This window comes from Triticum aestivum, chromosome 3B (assembly GCF_018294505.1).
Source record: "Triticum aestivum cultivar Chinese Spring chromosome 3B, IWGSC CS RefSeq v2.1, whole genome shotgun sequence".
NCBI classification, from domain to species: Eukaryota; Viridiplantae; Streptophyta; class Magnoliopsida; order Poales; family Poaceae; genus Triticum; species Triticum aestivum.
The window spans coordinates 781,814,351-781,839,681 of record NC_057801.1 but is presented as its reverse complement, the minus strand read 5'-3'; positions in this window follow the sequence as shown (position 1 = coordinate 781,839,681).

Below are 25,331 nucleotides of genomic sequence, written 5' to 3'. Positions count from 1 at the left end.
ACAGGAGGCTAGGAGCCGCTCGCCCAACAGTGTCACCGCTGCCTGGGCGCGCCGCCGTGCCTACCTTCCCAGCCCGTTCAGGGCTTAGGCGTGCAGCACCCACCAAGCCAACACGATTTATCCTGAGATACGTCCTCAACACTCAGCAGCCACTCCTCATCACCCATTTTCTAATTGATTCATTACTCATTAGGCAGGACTGTCATTAGGGTTTGTTTTGTGCTCAGTGTTACCTACACTTAATGGTTCAGATGTAGTTCGGTAAACTTTAGTACCTCTAAAGTTCACAGGGTTTTCGAAATTCCGGCCCTCGGAACAGAAACTAGTCATTTTGGATTGTTGGTCGTAGTGATATTGACCCAGATTACTACTGCAAGCCAGGTTTGTTGACAATTTTACTTGTCTTTCTTATTCATTCGATATAATATCTAGTTATTCACGTCGATTAGTTGCAAACAATAAGTGCTAGACAAACTTCTTTATTCAGATTTTGGACGGTCTCTTACTGCAGTTACAATTCTGCATACTTGTCCTAATAAGCTCACAAGTAAATGATTGATTCACTACATCCATGCTTGCCTTGTTTCTAAATACTGGAACCATAGACATGAGTGAATGGTGTTTCTCTATGTGATCTCTTCCATCATGTGTTGGTAACGAACACTGCATTGCATAGAAAGAAAGTGTCATTTCTAGCTTTTACATAGGTTTCGATCTTTTACATGGAATACAATCTGCCTACTTGCTTTGTGTCGCACTACCAACACTCCATCCTTGAAGCTAAACATTACGCCACTCATAATTGCTTAGTTCCTACTTCAGTTTTGAAATGTGTGCCTGGCTGTTATAGAGACATAAGGGGTTTGTATTTCTGTGTGTGGTCTGGTCAGCACGGCTGGGGAGGTGAACTTTGCATATTCAGGGGTTTATAGGGAGACACTCTCCGAGTTGAATCCGTAATGCATTCCATAGATAATCTGACTACTTTTTATGTTTTCATGAATCTCAGATTCTGAATAGCATCATAATGATTATGAGCTTGCGCGCTGAAAAGAATAAAGCAAAACAATTCCATGGCTGTCAAACTTGGCATTAAGGGACTAAAATCAAGTTTGGATGCAATGCAATGCAAACGCTCTCCACCTACAGATTCATGCTCAGAATATGATCCTAACAGTGATTCTGAGCTAGAGGGAGACCTAAGTCAATGTAGCTCCCTAGTGGAGGAGTCAGAGGAAGATGCCCTATCTTATTCACCCATCAAGGTACTTGCTCTAACTTTCCAAGGTTACATTGCTCGCACATATCTTGCACCTGATGCTTTGCATTGCTTCTACTTTGTTGAACTGCCATTAGCTTAGTTTACACATCGTGTATGTGAATACGCCCTGCCTATCCATTTTCAGTACATATTCCATCTGTCATCATACCATATTTATCCACTCAAATGTTGTTCTCGTGTATCAGACGTTCAAAAGGAAGAGGGCGATTGCTGATCGTGGAGGAGCACAAGCAAAGTATTTGGAAAAGGTAGTGGCACCTGATAAATCAAATAGCCCATTAGGTGTAGTTGCAATATCACCTGACCCACAAAATACCCAAACTCTAGCAGACTCTAGCCCTACTACACTAGTCATTTTTGATGCCCCAACTCAGCAGACCCCAACTCCAGCAAACAGTATGATTATGCCAGTTGATATAGCACCAGCTGTACGATGCAAAAACCCCATTCCAGCAAAGAGTACACCAAATCCAGTTGCCAAATCCCTTTTCGAACCAGAGAGAGCCCCAATTGCAGTAAATAGGACCCCTGTTCCATTTCTTCCCAGTTTAGAAGACGGAGCTTATGTTGTTGTCAGGAACTTTGTGCGCATCTTTCCTTCATGGAAAGATTATACCGCAGACACAGAACAATTTCCAGTCTTCCTCCGTAACTTACGCGTAAGTAATGTACTAATGTTATTCATGGTCATTACTGCATATGTTTCTGCTGACAGAAGACACAAGATTTCATTCTTTTAAATAGGCGAGGAGCAAACTGGATTGTGATGACGAGCAAGAGTTGGTTGCACTTTTCAAGCACTCGTTGATGAAGTATCGTTCCTACCTGAGGCAAGCGCACTTCGATGGCAAGCCTCTAAACGAAATTTCTGTAAAGTCTCTGGTGCTACATTTATCCGACGGTGACTGGAATAATCTTGTTACACATTGGTCTCGGCTGCGGCATAAGGTACTGTCTATGATATCACATCACAATTTGAACTACATTTCTGCATTTGCCTTAACGTCTCACTTGTACGAAAACTGTTAGGAGAAGAACATTCATTCTCAAGGGACCACAGAATCTCGCAACTATACTGCACACTGCATTGCTCTTGTGAGTACCTCTTGCCCTGTATGACCATACTTACTTTCATAGCTATTTGATTATGTAGCATCACTGCACATGTTAGACTCGTAATCGTCCATTTGGTGGACATTATAAGATCCGTATGGACTCTTACACAAATTTAGAATCAACCCAATGCTTTTGAAGAGGTTTAGCTCTGCAGTCCTCTTGTAAGGACTGAACGTGGTCTATCACTGTACTTTCATTAATAGCTACTCCCTCCGTTCCAGTATTTAGAAACAGGGTGGTCCATCGTGTCCGGATGGTAACAGGAGACAAGGGACACGATGTTTTACCCAGGTTCGGGCCCTCTTGATGGAGGTAAAACCCTACGTCCTGCTTGATTAATATTGATGATATGGGTAGTACAAGAGTGGATCTACCACGAGATCAAGGAGGCTAAACCCTAGAAGCTAGCCTATGGTATGATTGTTGTAATGGTTGTTGTCCTACGTACTAAAACCCTCCAGTTTATATAGACACCGGAGAGGGCTAGGGTTACACAGAGTCGGTTACAATGGTAGGAGATCTACATATCCGTATCGCCAAGGTTGCCTTCCACGCCAAGGAAAGTCCCATCCGGACACGGGACGAAGTCTTCAATCTTGTATCTTCATAGTCTTGGAGTCTGGCCGATGATGATAGTCCGGCTATCCGGACACCCCCTAGTCTAGGACTCCCTCAGTGGGCGAGGGAGATAAGATGCAGAATGCTGCAAAATGAACCAATCCCTCTTCCCATAATACAAGAGTGTTTTGAATACTGGTGTACTGTACAAGACGTTCTTATATTATGGGACGGAGGGAGTAGCTGTTAATGAAAGTACAGTGATAGACCACGTTCAGTCCTTACAAGATGACTGCAGAGCTAAACCTCTTCAAAAGCATTGGGTTGATTCTAAATTTGTGTAAGAGTCCATACGGATCTTATAATGTCCACCTAGACGCACAGTTCGGGATCCCCTACCCGAGATCCGCCGGTTTTGACACCGACATTGGTGCTTTCATTGAGAGTTCCTCTGTGTCTCGCGATCAGGAAGGATGCCTCCTCCCATCTTTAAAGACGGAACCATCACCAAAGGAGTTTTGGCCGCCGGCCACACTATCCGGCTAGGTGGTTTTCTCATGACCGCCTGTTCGGCCACCACATCGATGATGACCTCTTGGGTCATCGGAAGCAATCTTCACGTCAGCTCGGAATTCACCGAGAAGCTGGATCCGATGGAGCTCTCTTCTGTAAACGAACTCCTGGACCGCATTGCCGCCCTGGGGGTCACCACAGACTACAATGAAATTGGGCTTAAAACCGATCTGAGAGAGATTAACTGTCCCCGGGTTACCCACCACGTTGCGGTGGTAGAGGAACAAAGCGGCGATTCCCCTTCTGTACTAACAACTAGTTATGTCCGGACCCCCGAGCCCTCCATGCCGGATTCCCGCGGAGGGACGGATGTCGATCAAGCACTGAACCTAAAGTCAGGCATCGGACCGGACTCGTTGGACAACGTCCAGCAATCCAAGCTTCCAAATTCGGAAACTTTTCGGCCCTTGAGCCTCGAGATGGGTAGGGTTCCAGACTCAATTCCACCCACCCACCCAAACATATGAGATCTATCTCAAATCCGGAAAGAGCCCGCCGAAATAGTACATCATTACTGGGCCAGATTCCTCCTGGTCATGGACAGGATAAAGGACTGCCGTGAGGAAAACGCAATTTCAATTTTCTGCAATAATTGCACGGACGAGGGAATCTTGAACACCGTCAGTCGTCGTGAACTTACACGCTTCTCCGATCTGGCGTCCATAGTACGAAAGTACTGTGCAATGGAAAGTTTCTGGAAAACCGAAACTAAGTTTTGGGACAATTCGGCCCCGAATACAACCCCAGTCCAAAACAAAAGGGTGCATCACACTCAGGCACCAGGTACAAAAACCAAAAAGCAAAACCCCCATAAAGGGCATGGAACCGTACTGGAGGGATGGCTCAGCGGACCCTGTAAAATTCACAATACACTACTAGGAAAAGGCCTACTAATGGCGCACCTAATTTGGCCATTAATGGCGCATTAGTGGTGTGCCATTAGTGCCACACCATTAGTATATTTTACTAATGGCGCACCACTGGTGCGCCATTAGTATCTAGTATACTAATGGCGGACCACGGATGCGCCATTAGTATATACAACAATGCGCCATTAGTATGCCTCCCAGGGGGCCATGTATACCGAGGTGATTTGGCATACTAATGGCACACAACAACAAGATGCGCCATTAGTAACTTTGGCATACTAATGGCGCACTGTTTAATGATGTGCCATTAGTATCCTTTGGCATACTAATGGCGCACTGTGATGTGATGCGCCATTAGTATGAATATTAGGTTTTTTTATTTTTTTATTTTCTGTTTTTTGCACAGGTTACAAAATGTATAATTGGACAAAATATAGACAGCACACATCAACAACAGATTCATCGAATACAATAGAAGATTAGTCTCTGAATACAATTCATCATATTAGTCTCCGAATTGAAAAGACCGAACAAACATAGAACATTATATTACAAGTCTCGAGACCGCGAGTAGCGAGTTTGTCTTCACATTACAAGTCGATATCGATCATCTAAACTACCATCACATAGAAGAGAGCTGCAGTCATCACGATGAGCATCATCATGATGAAACTCGTCTTCATCCGGTTCCTCCAACGCTCCCTCCCCTCTCCTGCTAGATAGCGGCTTATCTAGATTCGGCCTTGGCCCTAGTGGTGTACCCTTTGTAACTGTTACCGCTGAATTGGTGAACCTGTCTCCGACACTCCTCCCAGTCGTCGTAGACTCCGGGAACCTTACCCTTGTACACGGCATACGACGGCATCGCTATGCACTAGCCAAACGAAACGTTAGTACCAATTCACAGACAATACATAAGCAATATATAAGTATGCAACAGAACGATCGGAAGAGAAAAGCAAGACATTAATAGCATCGATTACATCTAAGTTGAACGACTCTCGAAACCAAAGAGACATACTACAAGTTCATTAAAGTTTAATTATAACATGAGCCAATCGATGTTTCAGAACTAGACACAGCATCACTGCTTTCGACTCGACTCAAGGGACCGGAGCGTGGATGAAGCCGCCGTCTATCGTGGGGGTCATGAAACAATGGGCGTTGTCAGCCTGCATTTGTAGCATTGTGTCGATGTCACTGTTGGACGGTTGATTTCTGAGGTAGAACTGCCCCGAGGTATGAAGGACATCTTGATGGATGATTTCCGCAAACTCCGACTAGATGCGAAAGAATTCTTGTCTGATGTCCGCGTCCTGGATTGCCGACACGCTCGCGGCCCAATCTTTGAGTTTACTCGGTAGCAGAAGTTGATGATGGTCCCGTACGATCGCCCGCATGTGATGGATGACGTAGTAGGCACCCTTCTGACCGCCAGGCGGCTGCTTGACGCAGCAGAACGTCGTATTGTGGGAGAACACGTGCTTGCCGTACTTACGAATAGGCCTGGTGAAGGTGCCTCCAGATTTGGCGTAGCCGGGGAGAACATCATCAAGAACCTTCTTGACATTTGTGTAGTCTATGTTCGACTGACGGTCCGGGTCGAAATACGTGGCCATGGAATATTTGGGGCTTAGGAGGATGAGCGTGCAATGTGTGTCACTGCAGAAAACACGGAATGTTAAAAGAAAAACGATCGAAATCTAAGAATTCATATGTTATGGGCCGGTTGAGGGGAGGACTTACTCGGGAAAGTAAGGCACGAGGAAGTTATCCTTATCTTGGTTTGCCAGAATGACGCCTTCGAGGTAAGAACTCGTGACTTGCCGGTCCCCAGCGCTGCCCAAGATCTTGGCATGCATGTAGAAGGGGTCGACTATCACGATGTCCGGGGTCTTGTCACGAATGATCCGCATCTCCATACTCAGCGAAAATAGCCAAACGAAGGTGTAGTGCAGCGGATGAAGGTTCAACATAGCGTGGATGTCATCAAACCGCAGGACGATCGTATGCCCGATGGAGTTATCCACAAAGCCCTTGCCCTCTGGCACCTTGGTCGTGAAAACCGGGTATGCCACATCCTTTTCTCTGAAACGCCGCTTCTCCAAAGAAAGAACACTGTCATGCAGACTCCGCATAGCACCAGTTGCAGCATTGAGCATATTTGTCGGTAGCATCGCCCTACCCGCCACATGCACCCTCCTCGAGATATCCTTAGGTGAAGGTGGCCCGTACTGAGCACGGATCGTACTCGGTGCCGGCTAGATCGCACCCTTGTTAGTCTTTCTTTTGCGTGCCTTCTTCTTCTCCTGTAATGGGACCGAGTTCTGCTCACAGACCGCCTTCTTGAGTGTGTTGGGGCTGATAATATTTTGCACCTCGCCTATCTGAGGCTCGGTGAAGTCGGCAGCTGGAGGCGTCTCCTGAGAGGTGAACGGCAGACGACGCCTGTTGCAACTTGGCTTCTCCGCGGTACCAGCTAGATCGCGCACGTCTTTTGTTGGGTTGGGTTCTTGAGAAGGAGGCCCCATGAAGTCGCCATCGTACCCATGTTCGGCAAAGTACTGATCGACGTTGCCAAATGTATCATCGTCGTCGTCGTTCTGATCCTGTGCCATATGCATGTTTGGATCCAGTGGCATAGGGATGTCCGGCACCGTTGCGGCGGTCTTGCCATGGGGCCGACTTGGCGCCGACACGACTGGCGGTGTTGTCTTTGGGGTGGTGTCCCCCGCCCCCAAACGAATCTGGCTCTTCGGCCAAAGCAGGGGCCAGCTCAGGCAAGCGCTAAGGGTCATCATGTCATCATCGTCGGCCCCGACGGGTCGAATTGGAGGTAACAACTCGTCGCAGCCTGGAAGCACCTGAACCAGTTCAACCCTAAACAAGTTGGGTGGCATCTGGGTACCGTGGAACAAGGGGTTGCCCGGTTGAACGATTTTGCCCTTGGCAACATCGACCAACTCGTGGTTCACGAAGTGCAGGAGAGTGCACGGAACGTCGGCGGCGCCCTGCGAAAACATGTAGGGCGTCAGGGATGCCCAGTCAAAGGCAAGGAGATGAAGTCCTCGGCCGAGAGAGGCTTAATTAGTTACCGTGATGATGGCGTCGAGCTCGGCTAATGTCGAGGCACCGCCAACGGCGGGCGTGCAGTTGACGGAGGGGCTGCTTGCTGCAGAGGTGCCGGCCGGCGTACACCCGGGTGCATTAAGCTCCCGTGCCGGCATCGGAGACACCAATGCCACCTCCGCCGGAGACACCAATGGCCCCGCCATCGTGTTCTGCAAGTTGCTGGCCGTGAAGCTAGGAATCGGGGGCGGCCCCTGTTGGCCGCCCGCAATCCACGCACTCAACCCCTCGATCAAGGTAGGCACAATGGCGGAGATCGTCGCTCCGAGTTGTTGTTGCACTTGCTCTTGGACAATCTCTAGAATCCGCGTCACCTGTGCCTTGAGTTCTTGAACCTCGCGCGCCGGGCTTTCCGAGCTGGTCTTTTTCTCCTTCCGCACACCAGCGGTATAGTATGACCCCCATTTTGTGGACAAGCCTTTGCCGGCCACACGACCAGCTGACGTCGGCTTACTGAGCTTATCCTTGTTCTTCATTACATTCAACGCCCTATTTAGAGTGGTGTCCCAAGGGTTGCTCTTAGTCGACCCCGCGCTACTGCTTTCAGTTGCCTGCGGAAGGAATGTGAACCATTTAGAAATTTGGCTTCATTAATTAGAATGCAACCATATGGAGCTAATTACGCGGGGGTGTATTCCTTACCAGAACAAGCTCAAGCGCCCTGGTCTTCGGATCCGTGGTAAGCTCCTTTGTTATCGGGTCCTCCTTGTACCGGGCCCTGACATAGTTCCTGGTCTGCTTGTTACCGCTGTATTTCTCGAAGCGGGGCGGTAGGCCTTGCTCGGCACGCTCCGCGTCCTCCTTGTCCCATATAGGCTCCGCCACTCTGTAACCGCCGGGATCGAGTTTGTGTTCCCCTAAGTTCAACTCCCGCATTTCTTTCCCCCACTGACTTGATTCGGAGTTTGCGGTGCTCGAGCAATTGATCTTGAAGTCATTGTAGTCATCTTCGGTGATCGAAGGATTTTTCTCCTTGATCTTCTCATAACTCTCACCTTTCTTGATCATTCTCTTCACATTGCTTTTCCAAGTAGACAGGGCCTTGCTCATCTTCGTGAGGGAAGCATTGTTCACTTTATTCCCTTTGAGGCTTGTGTTTTCAAATTCAGTGGGGAACTTGTATCGTTCGTGCAGCTTCGTGAAGAGGAGGTTGCACAAATTCCCTTGGTCAGGATGCCTCAGGTTCTCGGTGTTGATCGAGACGGTGCTCCGGAGAATGCACCCGAGCTGAAGCGAGTACCCCTTGAATATTCGTTCGGGCGCCGTTGGATTCCCGTCGGAGTCCACTTCAGTAACTTCCTCCTTGAGGGTGCGGAGCACGGTCGGGCGCCGGTCCTTCCGTTGCCTCTTCGGTTGGCTGCCATCTGTGCGTGCGCCGCCATCATCAGTGGTGGCATCCTCGGCGGCACCATCAGTGGTGGCATTAGTGGGGTCATCCTCGGCGGTACCATCAGTGGTCTCAGGATCGGTGGGGAAGGCGGCGTCCTCATACAAGTGAGGTTGTTCCTCCATCTCCTGGGACAGCTTCCAGAATGCCTTGCCGCCCGAACCCCCGGCCTCATCGTTGTTGGCCATGTTTCTCTCTAAGTAGGAACAAAGTTGGTTATTGTCAAGGAACAAGATCATGGTCTCATCATTTAGGGTTTGTCGACACCGAGGCATCCTAAAAGCTAAGCTTTTATCATTGAGGGTTTTTCGACGCCGAGGCACCCTAAAAGCCTAAGCTTTCATCATTAGTTACAAGTACCCCGTCCCATGCATTAGTCACAAGTACCCCATATGTCCTATTTTTAGCAAAGTCATGCTAAAATTCACGGAAAATTTCAGCATGACCTTTGCTGAAAATAGGACATATGGAGTACCCGAATTTGCTGGAACGGAAGTTAATCGACATTCCAGCAAACTCAAGGGCCTCTCGGGTGGACAAGGAAAAAAAGGCCTTCATCACAACATGGAAATACATTGACATGTGAAGAGGTGAAACAATATATGCATCTCCAAGCAGTATCATTCAACATTTTGGACAAACCACTACAAGCAATACTGGATCAGAATAACTTTGTTGTGTATTAGAGTTCTGCTTGCTTTTATTGTTTTAGTTCAAATCTGAATTAAAACCAAGACAAGTATTTTGGAATGGAGGGTGTAGTAACTTAGCAAGTACTACCTCTGTTTTTAAATGTAAGACGTTTTGACAGTTTAGTTGAACTGTGAAAACATCTCATATTTAGGAACAGAGGGTGTGCCAATTAAAGGAAGGTCATTCGTGTTCTGAGCAGACACAAGACAATGCATAATTGTGCTAGTAGTAAAACACAGAATCTTGCAAAACCAAAATACTTTCTTATTAACTGCAAGTGGGGAACACCAGGAGCAGAATTAATTGGCGGCTGCTCATGTCTAACAGCCCTGCGGCAGCTGAGCCTGAAGACAGACAAGTCTCACCAGATGAAACAAACGGGTTTCTAATAAGTGTGTAAAGAGTGATGATTCTTCTAGAGACATAGTAGCAGTTTCTAACATATTACACTGACAACTGAACTGTCACAAGTAAGAGACCTCATTAGGCTAAAAGCCAAAGCCCACAAGTACTCGTGAACTGAATCTTGCAAGTCCAAACCCATTGCTTGAATCCAGAGAAATAAAATTAGAATGCTCACAGGAAGAATAAACTCACACTAACACATAATTATTACCGATAGGCTAACACCACACATCTTCAAATAATTCCAATATAATGAGTTTGAGTAGAGAAAATGTCATTTCTATTACAACCAAATCCATTTACGGTACAAGTCTAAGAAAAGCTACAACACATCTTCTAACCATGAGAAGTAACCAACAAGCGGGGAGACAAGTACACTAAAAGAAGACATGTCAGAAAACAGCTCAAAATCCCCACAGCCCAACGCAATAAAACTAACATCGCCATCTATGTTACGGCAAAAAAGTGAACTGTGTAGCAGTACCAGTAAACAGCTCATAACTCCCCCATCGACATACTCTAGGACTGCTGTGTATAACTTTGCTCAGTATCAATCGATCTACTCCAGGGTCTAAGTCTTCGCTAATTTTTTTGTACGTGTACACGCACCATCCGATAGGACTGAACCTCTAGTACTATCTACTGTACAGGTTGCTTCTTGTTGCACTAGAACAATAGCCAACGATTGAAGACATCAGCGACAGAGTAGTCAAGCTTCCTAGGTGGTAATCTTAATTTTGTGGCTGCGGAAGAGATGGGTGAGGAGGACCGGAAGAAGATGGACTCGAGCAAGTGTTTCTCAGTTTACAAAAAAAGAGGTTGAGACCTCTTTTTTAGATACAGCAAAAAAAACCATGGTTTTAGATATACCACGGTTTGTAAAACTAAAGTATTTGTCAAAACCAAACACGTCAAAGTATTTAAAACTGGGATTTTTTCAAAAACCATGGTATTCTTTTAAAACTCCAAAAATACTGAGTAGCCAAACGCAGCCTAAGTAATCATCATATTTTTTTAATCATCAGAGGCCATAGTAAGACGATGTACTCAGTCCCAAGTACAAAATTTAAATTGAATTAGCCTACATAGATTTTGGAGCGTGCAAGAGGCAGTACACAAGGGATTAACTACTGAACACCAAGTGCTCTAATCAAAGTTGCGATTAAGAACACATCCCAAATCAACAGCAACAAAAACAACATTAAATAACTTGACGGTGCTAATCGAGAACAAAGAGTTGCAATATAGCTATGTGAATAAACAATGTAGATGGGACTAGAAGAATTACATAAACATATAATAACATAGCACATAACACTGGTTAGTAAAATGTATATACTTCAATCTATCCAGAAATCAACTAAATACTTAATTTACCCTAATTATAACATGAGAGATGGATGGTTAGCACTGTGAAATCTCCAATCTCAAACGAACTGACATGATCTTGTTTAGTTCATCGTTGAGCCAACAAGATTTAATGGGCAATCACATTCACGGGGAAACCAGAAATAACATATGAAGTGGAAAAGAAAAAAGGGATCTATTTTCACGCTTACCTGCAGGGGCTGGATTTAGGGGCGAAGCAAGACAAAGGGAAGGAGAACTTCTTGATGTAGAGGGCTAGGTGGCTCCTTGGTTGCAGACAGCGTCACCCTGCGTTGGATCGAAGCTTCACGTGGCACTACCGGTAGTCAGAGAAGCAGAGGAGTGACCATATCGGCCTGAATCTTACCTACAGCACCCTGGATCTTGAGGAAGTACGGCGGGGTTGTTCGGCGACGGTCGACTCCACGCTGGCGGTTGGCGATGCGGCTCCTCGGCGGCGGTCGACTCGACTCCTTGGCTGCGGGCGGTGGAGGGGCTCCTTTGCTGCGGACGATGAGGTCGCTGAAGGCGCTGGCGGCGACGGCGCCGGTGAGCCCCAGGAGCGAGAGCGCGGCCGCGTGACGGGCCCACGCTGCGGCGCCCTCGTCCGACAGCGGAGGCGAAGGAGGTGGAGGCAGAGCGGCCTTGGGCTGGGCGGAGAGGCGCCGGAGGAGGAGCGGGCCGGGCGTCGAGGCGTCGAGGCGGCGTCGGGGCGGCGTCGAGGCGGCGGGGCTGCGGCGTCGGGAGAGGAGAGGGGAAGGGGATCGAGGGCGAGGGGGAGAGAGGGAATAGGTTTGGGCCGGGAAGGAATTATGGATGGGGGCGGCACAATACTAATGGCGCACCACACGTCGGTGCGCCATAAGTACATCCATACTAATGGCGCACCTCGCCCTGGTGCGCCATTAGTATTTTTTTTTTGATTTCTGCTCGAGCCAACAGGTTATCTTCCACCTGACCTAATCCACATCAAGCTCCCTCTACTAGCTCGACTGGTCAGCAGCCAGTTCTCACACCAGAAGGTCCTGGGTTCGATTCCCAGGCTCCACAATTTTTTTATGCATTTAAAATGTTGTTTGATACTTATTTGTGTTTAAATATGTTCAAACTTGTTTAAATCATAACAGTAATATATTTTTTATAAGACAGTAATATTTTGTTAAAAAATATCATCAAACAGTAAACCCTGTGGAGCGGGGGAGGGTGCGGGGGGTCGGCGGCGGCGGTTGAGTAGGGGAGGGGTGCGGGGGGTCGGCGGCGGCGGTTGAGTAGGGGAATCGAGGGTGCGGGGGGTCGGCGGCGGCGGCCGGTGGACCGGGGGGTGCTCGGCGGCGAGGGGGACCGGATCTGGCGAGGTGGGATAGCGATCGAGATGGAGGGGGATCGAGATCGAGTGTCCATGAAATTTAAAAATATTAATGATAGTTCAAAAAGTGCCCATGAAATACAATCGAGAAATGAAGGCTACGATTTAAATACAATTGATCTTAGCTAGCTATCTGTTCACAATCTTCTTGCCCTTCTTTTTCGCAAATGGAGTTCTTCTGTGGAACGAACGTCCTTTAGGTAGGGTGGTCCTGCTTCTTCTTGTGGTGTATGCTGCTACTTCATCATCGTCGTCATGTTCGATCCTCGGGTCGCCGTACTTGTCGAATTCTTGCTCATTGGCTACTCCATCCATTCCGATGATCTTCCTTTTGCCTCTCCTCACGACAACACGACTGGGCTTTGACGGGTCGGTAATGAAGAAGCATTGGTCAACTTGGGAAGCCAGTACCCATGGCTCGTTTTTCGCGGTGACGTTTGCGCCCGCGGTCTTGGATTTGGCTTCAGGTATAACCATGGTGGTGAAATACCGCTCTTCTTTTAGGACGCTATTCGCCCATCTGACACGGAACATCGGGACCTTCTCTCCAGCGTAGCTCAGCTCCCAGATCTCCTTGATCCTTCCGTAGTATTTGTCCTTGTCATTACCGGTGTAGGATTCCATCGTTACCCTGGAGTTCTGATAACCATCACTCTTCATGTCCTTGGCCTCGGTGTAGAATGTGTAGCCGTTGATATCGTACGCCTCATAGGTCATCAGGTTGTGCTCGGCGCCCTGTGACAAGGCGAATATGAGTTGTTCTTCTGCGGAAGAATCCTCATGTAAAGGGTACGACAGAAGCTTCTGCTTGAACCAATGCGTGAAACATGAGTTGTGCTCTTTGATTATATCTCCGTCCGTCCTCTGTTGGCCTCGGTCATTGTAGGTCTTCTTAATAAAGGTTTTGGGCTCTACCACCCAAGGATCGACCACGTCTATGTGTTGTAGCGTGACTAGATTTGCTCTTTCAAAGTCGGCGAGTCGACCCTCTAAGTCGACATGCATTTAGCGGTGACCCTCACGGTGACCCCATCCAGCGAGCCTTCCGAGGTGCCTGTTGACGGGCAGACCAACGGGGTTCTCAATGCCTAGATAATTCGTGCAGTAGGAGATGCACTCTTCGGTCAGAAAGCCCCTGGCTATACTTCCCTCTGGACGTGACATGTTGCGAACGTATCCTTTGATGACACCATTCATCCTTTCGAACGGCATCATGCTGTGTAGGAACGTCGGCCCAAGTTGGATGATATCCTCCACTATATGGACCAGCAGATGCACCATAACGTCGAAGAATGCGGGCAGGAAGTACATCTCAAGCTCGCATAGTATCACCACGATCCCTTCCTGTAGCCTTCTGAGATGCCTCACGCCAATCGACTTCCGAGAGATGACGTCGAAAAAGTTGCATAGGCCAAATAGCGTTTCACGGACGTGCGCGTCCATGATCCCACGGATTGCAACTGGAAGTATCTGTGTCATCAGCACGTGACAGTCGTGAGACTTCATCCCACTGAACTTCTGCTTCGCTGGGTCTAGGTATCTGCTTATCTTCCCCGCGTAACCGTAAAGAAGTTTTACTCCTAGGAGGCAGGTGAAAAACTGCTCGATCTCCTCCTGACTTAGAGTGAAGCACGCGGGAGGGTAGTCATTTCCGGTCTTCTTGGCCTTTTTGCCTTTGCGACGACTTACTGTGTCCTGCTTCGCCTCATCATCATCATCATCATTAGCGTGAAGCTCCTGCTTGATGCCCATTGATTTCAAGTCTGCCCTTGCTTTCGGCCCATCTTTAGTCCTCTCTGGCATGTTGAGCAGGGTACCAAGCAGACTCTCGCACACGTTCTTCGTGATATGCATGACATCAAGGCTGTGAGGCACACGGTGGATCTTCCAGTACGGCAAGTCCCAGAAAACAGACCTCGTTTTCCATACCTTCAGCAGCGGCTCTGGCGCCTTTCGCTTCTTTCCCGGCTCTGGCGCCTTTTGCTTCTTTCCCGGCAGTGGGCAGTCTTTCCAATTTTTCAATAGCTTGTCTATTTCCTCGCCGCTCCTCGTACACGGGCATTTTCGGGGTTCGGTTTCACCATCGAACAGATCCTTGTGTTTCCTCCACGGGCCATCATCGCGAAGCCACCTTCGATGTCCCATGAACACGGTTTTCGAAGACCCGGGATCTCTATCTAGCTGGCGATACATTGTGTTATCCATGCACCTTACGCATCCAGAAAATCCGTGGACTACCTGCCCCGCGAGATATTCGTAACCGAGATAGTCGTGCACCGTCGTGAGCAGTGCGGCTCTCATAGGGAAATATTCTTTCTCTGCGGCGTCCCACGTATTGGCTGGCGTTTTCCACAGCGTGTCAAGCTCCTCTTTCAGCAGCCCCAGATACAGATTGATGTCGTTCCCTGGTTGTTTCGGCCCTTCAATTAGCATACTCATGTGAATGTACTTCCTCTTCATGCACAACCAGGGGGGAAGGTTGTACATCCACACAAACACAGGCCAGGTGCTATGTGTGCTTCTCTGGCTGCCAAACGGATTGACTCCATCAGTGCTCGCGCCCAGCACGATGTTCCTTGGATCGTTCCCAAATTCTGGGTCTTCGAAGTTCAACGCTTGCCACTGGCTCGCATCCTTAGGGTGACTCAGCATCTTGTCTTTTTTATCTATCTCCGGATCATTTGCGTCATCTTCTTGCTTCTTCTCCTCCCTATCCGCGTGCCAACGCAGGAGCTTTGCTACCTTAGGGTCCGCGAAATACCGCTGCAGACGAGGAGTGATCCGAAAGTACCACACCACTTTTCGAGGAGCTTTCTTCCTCTTCTTGTATCGAGTGATGCCGCACACCGGACATATGGTAGACTCCGCGTGCTCGTCCCGATAAATGATGCAATTGTTCATGCACACATGGTATTTCACGTGCGGTAAATCCAGAGGACACACGATTTTCTTTGCCTCCTCCAAACTGGTCGGGCACTTGTTCCCCTTGGGAAGACATTCGTGCCAGAATGACATGTTCTCGTCGAAGCATGCGTCGGTCATTTTGTGTTTTACCTTCATCTCCAGAGCCATGAGCGTTACTTTCAGGCGGGTATCCTCGGGCCTGCATCCTTCATACAATGGAGTAACCGCGTCTAACTCAAGTTGATCCATCTTGGCTTTCTCTCGGGCGGCAGCTCTTGCATTATCCGTATGCTTGAGAAGCACCTCTTGAATATGAGGGTCCTGCACCCAGCCCATCGATGGTCCAGCGTCGTCTGCTCCGCCGGCATAATCATCTTCATGATCATGCCCGTCGTCTGCTCCAGCATCTTCGTCATCATCATGTCCTGCATCTTCTACATGATGACTGTGTACAGCATCACCGTCGTGATCATCTCCTGGGGATTCTTCGTCTTCTCGCCCGCCTGAGCCGCGGTGGTTGTCTTGCTGCCCTTCCTCATTTCTTGCCCGGCCCCCATGGACGACTTCGTAGTCATCTTCATCACCTTGCCACCGATAGCCATCCATGAAACCACGCAAGAGCAGGTGGTCCCACACCTGCCCGGAATCCGGGTCCGCAATAAGGCTCTTCAGCTTGCATCTTCGACACGGACATCTTATCTCCGTCTCGTTCTTTTGAAGCATCTCGGCCTTCGCGGACCTCAAAAACCTATTCACGATGCCTTCGGTCATCGTGCGGACCATGGTCGCCTGCGGGGTAGAGCAAACCGATATTTTAGAACCAAGAAAAAATTTGGCATGACTTTCCCTAAAAATAGGACCAAAAAGAATGCTTAATGCCAAAATTCTCGCCGAAACGGAAATGAATCAACATTCCGGCAAAATATTGGCAACTATCGCATTTCAAATACCGGTAGACCTCCAAACACAAACACATATGCAACACCACAAACATATCAACACCCGAACATACATAGATCTAGCTATGCCATAAAAAGTGCATGTGCACATTGTTGTAGGGAGAACAACATAAATATAGCTTCCCCCCTTACTTACCTATCAAAACAAGGTAATTTAACCACTTAAATTGAATGAATCTATGGTGGAAATGAGGTGAAAAAGAGGAGGCACCCAAGACAAGGAGGAGGTGGAGAGAATGAAGTGGGGAGAAAGTGAGTGCGGGTAGGAGAGGTTGTCCAAAATATCTTGTTGCTGCCCACTTACTAATGGCGCACCAACTCTAAATGCGCCATTAGTAATCCAGGTTACTAATGGTGCACCTTCTGGTGGTGCGCCATTAGTAGTTTTGCAAAAAAAACATACTAATGGCGCACCGTCCTACAGTGCGCCATTACTAGTTTAAACTAGTAATGGCGCACGGTGGAACAGTGCGCCATTAGTAGTTTTGCAAAAAAAGGAATAAAAAAACAACATTAGTGGCGCACTTTCCGACAGGTGCGCCATTACTAGTTACAACTAGTAATGGTGCACTGAGTCTGGATGCGCCATTAGTATGTTTGGACAGGCGCACTAGTTCAAAAAAAATTGATACTAATGGCGCACCTTGGGCCAGGTGCGCCATTAGTAATTTCAACTCTAATGGCATATCAGAAGGTGGTGTGCCATTAGTATATACTAATGGTGCACCGCTTGTCTGGTGCGCCATTAGTGTTAATCCCATCTATAGCCCTTTTTCTAGTAGTGATACAGAAGGCGCCACTCCAACACATAGCCTTCGAGCATGTTGGATACTGCGGCACGTGGCCAAAAGTGGCGAAGAGCTTCTAGCCCCGGAGAACCACTCCAACAGTACCAGTACGGTGTCAACAGTCTTCGAGACTTTTGCATCAAATAATATGCGGAAACAAACAATCCACAGCCTCGCCGAAGTCTACCAGGTAGCAACAACAAATCCATGGAGCGACACGGCCATCACCTTCAACGCCAGCGACGAACCTAAATTCCGAACAGCCCGAGCACCAGCCGCATTGGTCCTCAGTCCAATAGTGGACGGCTTTCGTCTTACCAAGGTACTCATGGATGGCGGCAGCGGATTAAACCTCATCTACGAGGAAACGCTTCAAAAAGTGGAAATAGACTGGAGCCGCATTGAGCGAAGCAGCACAACCTTCAGAGGAATAATCCCTAGCCGGGAAGCACGCTGCACAGGAAAAATCACACTTGATGTGGTGTTCGGCTCGCCAAACAATTACAGGTCCGAAGAGGTCACGTTCCAAGTGGCCCCGTTCAGTAGCGGATATCGCGCTATATTAGGACGAGAGGCATTCACAATTTTTCAAGCCATACCCCATTACGGGTACATGAAGCTTAAGATGTCCGGGCCCAGCGGAATAATCACTCTCGTAAGTGATCCGCACATAGCACTCCGCGCCAAAAACAAGACAGCCGCATTAGCCCTGGAGGCACTATCCGAAGCCCTAGCGGCGGAGGAACTCACCAAGCTGCGCTCCATGGTGAATAGGGACGATGTGATACTCGATAAGAGATCCAAGTCTACCTCCTTTAAACCAGCGGATGAAATAGTCAAATTCCAGGTCCATCCAACGGACCCAACAAAGACGGCCTCCATCGGGACACAGTTAAACCCTGATGTAGACGCCGCACTGCGAGAATTCCTTCGAGAGAATTGGGACATCTTCGCCTGGCACCCTTCAGATATGCCAGGAATCCCACGCAGATTGGCAGAACACAGCCTAAACATCCTAAAAGGATTCAAGCCAGTCAAACAGGCTCTTCGGCGATTTTCCAAACCCAAAAGACAGGCAATGGGAGAAGAGCTAGCCAAACTATTGGAAGCCGGATTCATCAGAGACATCAAACATCCGGACTGGCTAGCAAACCTGGTAATGGTACCAAAGAAGGACAAATCCTGGCGCCTATCTGTAGATTTTAAAGACCTCAACAAGGCCTGCCCAAAGGATCCCTTCCCCCTTCCCCGCATCGACCAAATAATCGACGCTACTGCAGGGCACGATTCATTGTGCTTCCTCGACGCATACTCCGGCTACCATCAAATCAAGATGGCGGAGGCGGACCAAGCCGCAACGGCATTCATTACTCCATATGGACCATTCTGCTTCAACACGATGCCCTTCGGACTTAAAAACGCCTTCGCAACATATCAGCGCATGATTCAGACATGTCTGGCTACCCAGATCGGCAAAACAGTAGAGGCATACGTAGACGATGTAGTCGTCAAAACCAAACACGTCGAATCTCTAGTAGACGATTTGAGGCTCACATTCGACAACCTCCGAGCATACGACATTAAGCTGAATCCGGAAAAAAAGCATTTTCGGCGTACCAGCCGGAAAGCTCCTGGGCTTCATTGTATCCAGTAGAGGAATTGAAGCAAACCCAGCCAAGATCCGAGCTCTGTCACAGCTGGATATTCCAAAAGACCTCAAACAAATACAAAAACTGACTGGATGCGTGGCAGCTCTAAGCCGCCTCATCTCCCGTTTGGGAGAAAAAGCATTGCCCCTCTATCGCCTCCTCTGGCGCACCGAACACTTCGAGTGGACGGATGCTGCCACTGCCGGACTCGAAGAAATGAAAGCCATATTGGCAACAAATCCGGTCCTGGCCGTGCCTAACCTAGGCGAACCAATGTTGCTATACATCGCGGCAACACATCAAGTTGTAAGCGCGGTGCTCGTCGTCGAACGAGAAACAGAAGGGCATAAACTCCCTCTTCAAAAACCAGTGTACTACGTATCCACTGTCTTAACTCCCTGCAAGTCCCGGTACCCGCATTATCAAAAGATAGCGTACGCGGTGTTCATGGCATCCCGGAAGCTTTGACACTACTTTCAAGAGTGTTCGATAATAGTGGCCTCTGAAGTGCCCCTCAACGACATTATAAACAACCGCGCCGCGACGGGCAGGATCGCAAAATGGGCCATTGAGCTCTTACCATTCGATATAACTTATAAACCTCGGCGAGCTATAAAGTCGCAAGTCTTGGCTAACTTCGTCGCTGAATGGACCGAAGCCGAACTCCCTAAAGAGTACGGTGCATACTCCAATTGGATTATGCATTTCGACGGCTCCAAAATGTTGGCCTGCTTGGGGGCTGGCGTCATACTGACGTCCCCAACCGGGGACACAGTCCAATACATACTTCAGATAATGTACACGGACTCCAACAATGCAGCCGAATACGAGGCCCTCCTACATGGTCTTCGGATGGCAATCTCCATGTGCATTCAACGCCTAGAGGTGCGCAGGGATTCAAAACTTGCAATATTCCAAGTAAATGGAGACTTTGACACCAAGGATCCGAAAATGGTAGCCTATCGCAACGCTGTCCTAAAAATGTCAGCTCGGTTCGAAGGACTCGAATTCCACCACGTAGCCCGGGATAATAATCAAGCAGCCGACGTGTTGGCACGCATTGGCGCGAAACGCGACGCTGTCCCTCCAAACATCTTCCTGGAACGGCTCTTTAAGCCATCCGTACCATGGGAAGAGGAGTCCGGAAATAACAACCCGGAAACAACCGCGCCACCCAACACAGAACAATCTGACATAATCGGCGGTTCAGCTGATGAAATAATGACGGTAATTGCCCCGTGGACGGAACCATTCCTAGCCTACTTAATCAGGCAGGAACTTCCTGAAGACCAAAATGAGGTCTGCTGCATAGTTCGGCGATCTAAAGCCTACAAGGTCCATGAGGGAGAACTTTATAAGAAAAGCACAACCGGAGTCCTTCAAAGGTGCATCTCCGAAGAGGAAGGGCGAAATCTCCTGGCTGAAATTCACGCCGAACTAGGCGGACACCACGCTGCAGCCCGGGCACTTGTAGGTAAGGCCTTCCATACAGGATTTTATTGGTTGACGGCCCGGGCGGATGCTCAGGACTTAGTCCAAAGATGCGTCGGGTGTCAGCTCTTTGCCAATCAGAGCCATATGCCACCTACCGCCCTCAAAACTATACCCATTACCTGGCCGTTCGCGGTCTGGGGGCTTGACATGGTCGGACCCCTTAAAGGGGGAACCTACAAGCAAAAATACCTACTGGTCATGGTGGACAAGTTCACCAAATGGATAGAGGCCAAGCCAGTTAAAACGGCAGAGTCCGGACCAGTGATAGACTTCATATCCGGGGTACTACACCGTTATGGCGTCCCCCATAGCATCATTACCGATAACGGCACGAACTTCACAGCCGACGAGGTCAAACTCTGGTGCAAAAATATGGGCATTAAGCTCGACTACGCTTCAGTCTACCACCCTCAAACCAACGGTTAAGTTGAACGAGCAAATGGTCTGATAATGAGCGGCATCAAACCCAGACTAGTGCGGTCCCTTACAGAATCTAACACGCACTGGGTAGAGGAGCTTGACTCCGTACTCTGGGGGCTGCGGACTACGCCAAACCGTACTACCGGATTCACACCATTCTTTATGGTATACGGCGCAGAGGCAGTTTTGCCCTGCGACATAATCCATGACTCACCTCGAGTGCGCATGTACGAAGAAAGAGAAGCCGAGCTGGATCGGCAGGACAGCTTGGACGCATTGGAGGAGGAACGCGATGTGGCAAAGGCCCGTTCCGCATTTTATCAGCAGCAGGCACGAAGATATCAAAGCAGAGAAGTACGGGCTAAAACTTACAATGTTGGCGAACTAGTTCTACGCCTGCCGGACAAGAAAAAGGACAAGCTCAAGCCCAAATGGGAAGGTCCCTTCATCATCGACCAAGTCCTGACCGGCGGAGCATACCGTATGTGGAATGCATCGGACAACCGACTCGAGCCGAACCCATGGAACGCAGCCCGCCTCCGAAGATTCTACGCCTAGCGCCGAACTAAGAGTTCGTCTCCTCCCTACGTCCACTTTTTTCACTCTTCAGCTGTCTTTTGTTTCTCTCTCTTCTCTCACCTTTTTTTTAACAAATACCCTTGAGGGCCTATTTGCGCATTGTTCACACAAACTTGATGTGCTACCCGCACTCATTATACCTGGGGGCTTCTTTAACAGAAGCTTAAATTATACGGGCTTCACGCCCAACACATGTGTCAAACTTCCACATGTACCTTTTTTTCACCATTATATGCATCGATATGACTTAAGTTTTGGCCAAGCTGGGTTGCCTGGCTCCTGTGCTTACCCCTACATTCCCGATTGTTCGGCTAGGAGGTAAAGGGAGCACCTCTGCGATTGTCACTGCTGGGTCAGCCGGATGTGTACCTCAGACTGGGTGAAGCCGAAAGCTAGCATTCTTAAGGGAATATTCGGTCGGTGATTTGAAAGATGATTTTTTACCTATTTATTTACCTGCCCCCAGATGTTTTCCTGCTCTTTTCGCAGTCCGGACATGCACTTTAGGGCATGCCTCCCAGGGAAAGGAACCCTTAACGGAACTATTCTCCCTGGAAGATGTTTCTTACTAACCATGTAATATAACATAACTAGTTGGGCACTTGTCTGATAAAGCACTAATGACCCCTACGCCTGGTCTCCATGCATGCCCCAGTTTTGTCATAACCGAGAAGGTATTCGGACACACTCCGGACTCTAGGGTCCCGAGGTCGAAGCGAAAAGGTCGGCAAAGACAAACGATCTACAATCCGGCTAGAAGGCATTTTATATGTCATTTTAAATACAGCATCAAATCGATTGACTGTACTCCTCCTCAATCCCTTCTAACAGGCTGTCTAATTTACAGTCCCGTTGGGAAAACTTAGCGGCCAATTCTACTTGGTCGTACACTAAGCTCACAGGGATCTCCTTCCCATCGGGCCCCACAGGTCCGACCTCAGCCATGTGGTTTGGATCCACCTTCTTGTACCGCGTCTTCACCGTGGCCCAGGCCTCCCTGGCACCCTGACGGCAGGCTGATATTTTCCATAAACGGAAGCGCTGCCGCGCTCCCTGAAGCTTCTCCGCAAGCTCTCCAAGGCCCTCGGGTAGGGAGACGGATGGCCACAGGGCCTGGACGACGCCATTCATCGCCTGCCAAACACGTTCGAGCAGTTGCACCAGCTCGAGAAGTTGGTCACCCGTTGAAATGGGCATTTCCTCCGCAGGGCGACCTGTGAGCGCACCTACAGACATATTTTTGTCAATTGACTTCCTCGCCTAACTCTTCTTTTCAAAACTGTTCGCTCAAGCACTTACTATAGATGCCGCGACGAAGCCTCTGATTCTCCTTCACGAAGCCAGACAGCTCGGCGCGAACACCCTTTAGCTCTTCTCCCAGCTGGGTGTGGGCATCCTGGAGTTTGTTCCTCTCCTGCTGCACATTCGTCAGCACCCTCTCGCCGGCCTTCAGTTGGCGCAGTAGTTGTTGCTTGTCCGGATCAAGTCCGGCAACATCTGCAATATCATTGTCAGACTTATACATACGCCGCACACCGCTTATCTTTTTCGAAATAATGTGTTACCAGAAGGGGTCTCTGTGCCTCCTTCAGCGGCAGCTAGTGCGGCCTCAAGTTGGGCCTTGCACTCTTGTAGCTCCTGAGACAATTGGGTATTCTTCTCTGTAAGACCCTGCATATCAAATGATCCTTAAATCAGTTACTCTAACTACTTTAAGTCTCAGGGGCTACTGGCATATACAACTATTAAAATCTCTTACCCGTATGTCTTTTACATACTGCTCCGTGGCTCTGGTCAAACCATCTCGAGCGGCACGGAGGTGCGCGTCTCCCGCGTTAAAGGCATTAAACGCCTCAGGGGAGAAGCACGTGTCACTAAAAACTGTCCGGCGGCGCCTATGGTTCATGGCGCTCTCCACCTCATACCTGGTGGCGGACAGCCTGTCGGCATCCTCCGTTGGAGGAGTATCCGGCTCGCGCCTTGCGCTCGCCTCCCCCTCCGGACCAGGTGTTGGAGCCTGGCTGGCAGAGGCTTGGTTGGCAACCTCTCCGTCCACAGTCCGGCGAGCGCGCTTTCTCCTGAAAAAGTCATGAGCATTAATACACCTCCTAGGGACTTTGTCCTAAATGATGGTCGCGAGCTATACCGTTGCGGTGACGTTTTGATTCGTACCGCACCCCTCTTCCGCCTGCGGGGCCGGACTGACCTCTGTTGGTCAGCCGCCGCGGGTTCGACTTCCCGCCTTGAAGGCACCTCCTACAAGACACCGTTGTGTACGATGGTCAGAGGTGCGCAAGGATGGAGTAATGGTGTCAGGACTTCGGTCATAAGTACCTGGGAAGCCGGTGACAAGCCGGGGTAGTCGGCCGTAATGGCAACTAAAGCGTTGTTCGTACTGAGTTGGTGGAACACCCCGTCAATTAGCTCCACCTATATGTCCGGATCCTCTTCGGAGGCCGGATCAAGGGATCTTCCCGGATCCTCAGGTTGTGGGGCCGGACTATGTATGCTCTCCACAGTCCGGCGCAGTTCTTGCGTCCAAACCATAAAATAAGGTACTTAACTTTGAAAGCGTGGATAAATAAATGTCCGCTTACCCAGCTCCGAGGGTTATTCATGGAGAACCCATTCAATGGGCTCGTCTGGAGGAAGTCCTCCTTCTCCCCCTTGTACAGGCCGGAAAGAATCTTCACCAGATCTTCGGCCGATTCCGGCCCTTTGCGGCCATGACGGGTGGCATCATTCTCCCCATTGAAATCCCACAAAAGGTGGCCCCTGTATTGCAGCGGCTGCACCCCCCGCATAATGCACGTGGCCATGACTCCAATCATGGTCAATCCAGAATGGGCCAGCAACCTTATCCGGCCCATCAAATAATGGACGCCCTTGTCTTCCTCCAGTTGAGGGCTCCGCGGGCGCCAACTTAGGCGTTTCTTCAGAGGGGCATTGCTAAACTCCGGGAGGCCGATCCGTACTGGGTCCGGCAGTGGAGCGTCTTCTATATAAAACCATTCCGAAGGCTAGTCTTTGGATGCCTTCTTAGGGGTTCCGGATAGATATCCGGTCCCGGCGATGCGCCATATTTCGGCACTGGCCACTTGATATATTGACCCCTCGTGAGAGCGGGGTACGAGGCAGAATAGCCTCTTCCACGGCGCAAAATGGGGCTCGATGCCCAGGAATAGCTCGCAAAGAGCTACGAAACCCGCGATATGCAGAATAGAGGCGGGCGTTAGGTGATGGAGCTGGAGTCCGTAGAACTCCAGAAGCCCGCGGAGGAACGGATGTACAGGAAATCCAAGCCCCCTTATTAGATAGGGGACGAAGCATACCCGCTCCCCTTTAGAGGGACTAGGGGTGGCCTCTGCTTGCTTCCCACCTTTGTAGCTAGCCAGCCCGGCTCGAACCGGGACCATAAAGGCTGGAGGAAGATATCCCTCCGCTTGGAGCGTCACCAGCTTGCTGTGCAGAACAGAACATCTCCTCCAATCTCCTGGCGGAGGGCTGGGAGCGCGAGAGGAGGAGCCGTGTCGACGGTCCATGATGGAATGGATTTTTGGTCAGAAGCGCTCCGATGAGTACTCGCGGAAGGAAGATGGTATGATTTGGATCTGGATTCCTGCCTCTCTTATAGGCAGATTATTTGCGCAGCTAGGGGGTAAAACATAAAAGATACCCTGGCTTTTCGCATTCGTGCGACGCGTGGAAGAAGGCCATTATCGGGCGTGGAAGCCAAGGAGCGCAACATCTGTAAGGGAGCCGGACACTGTTCGGCAGGTACATGGAATTTGA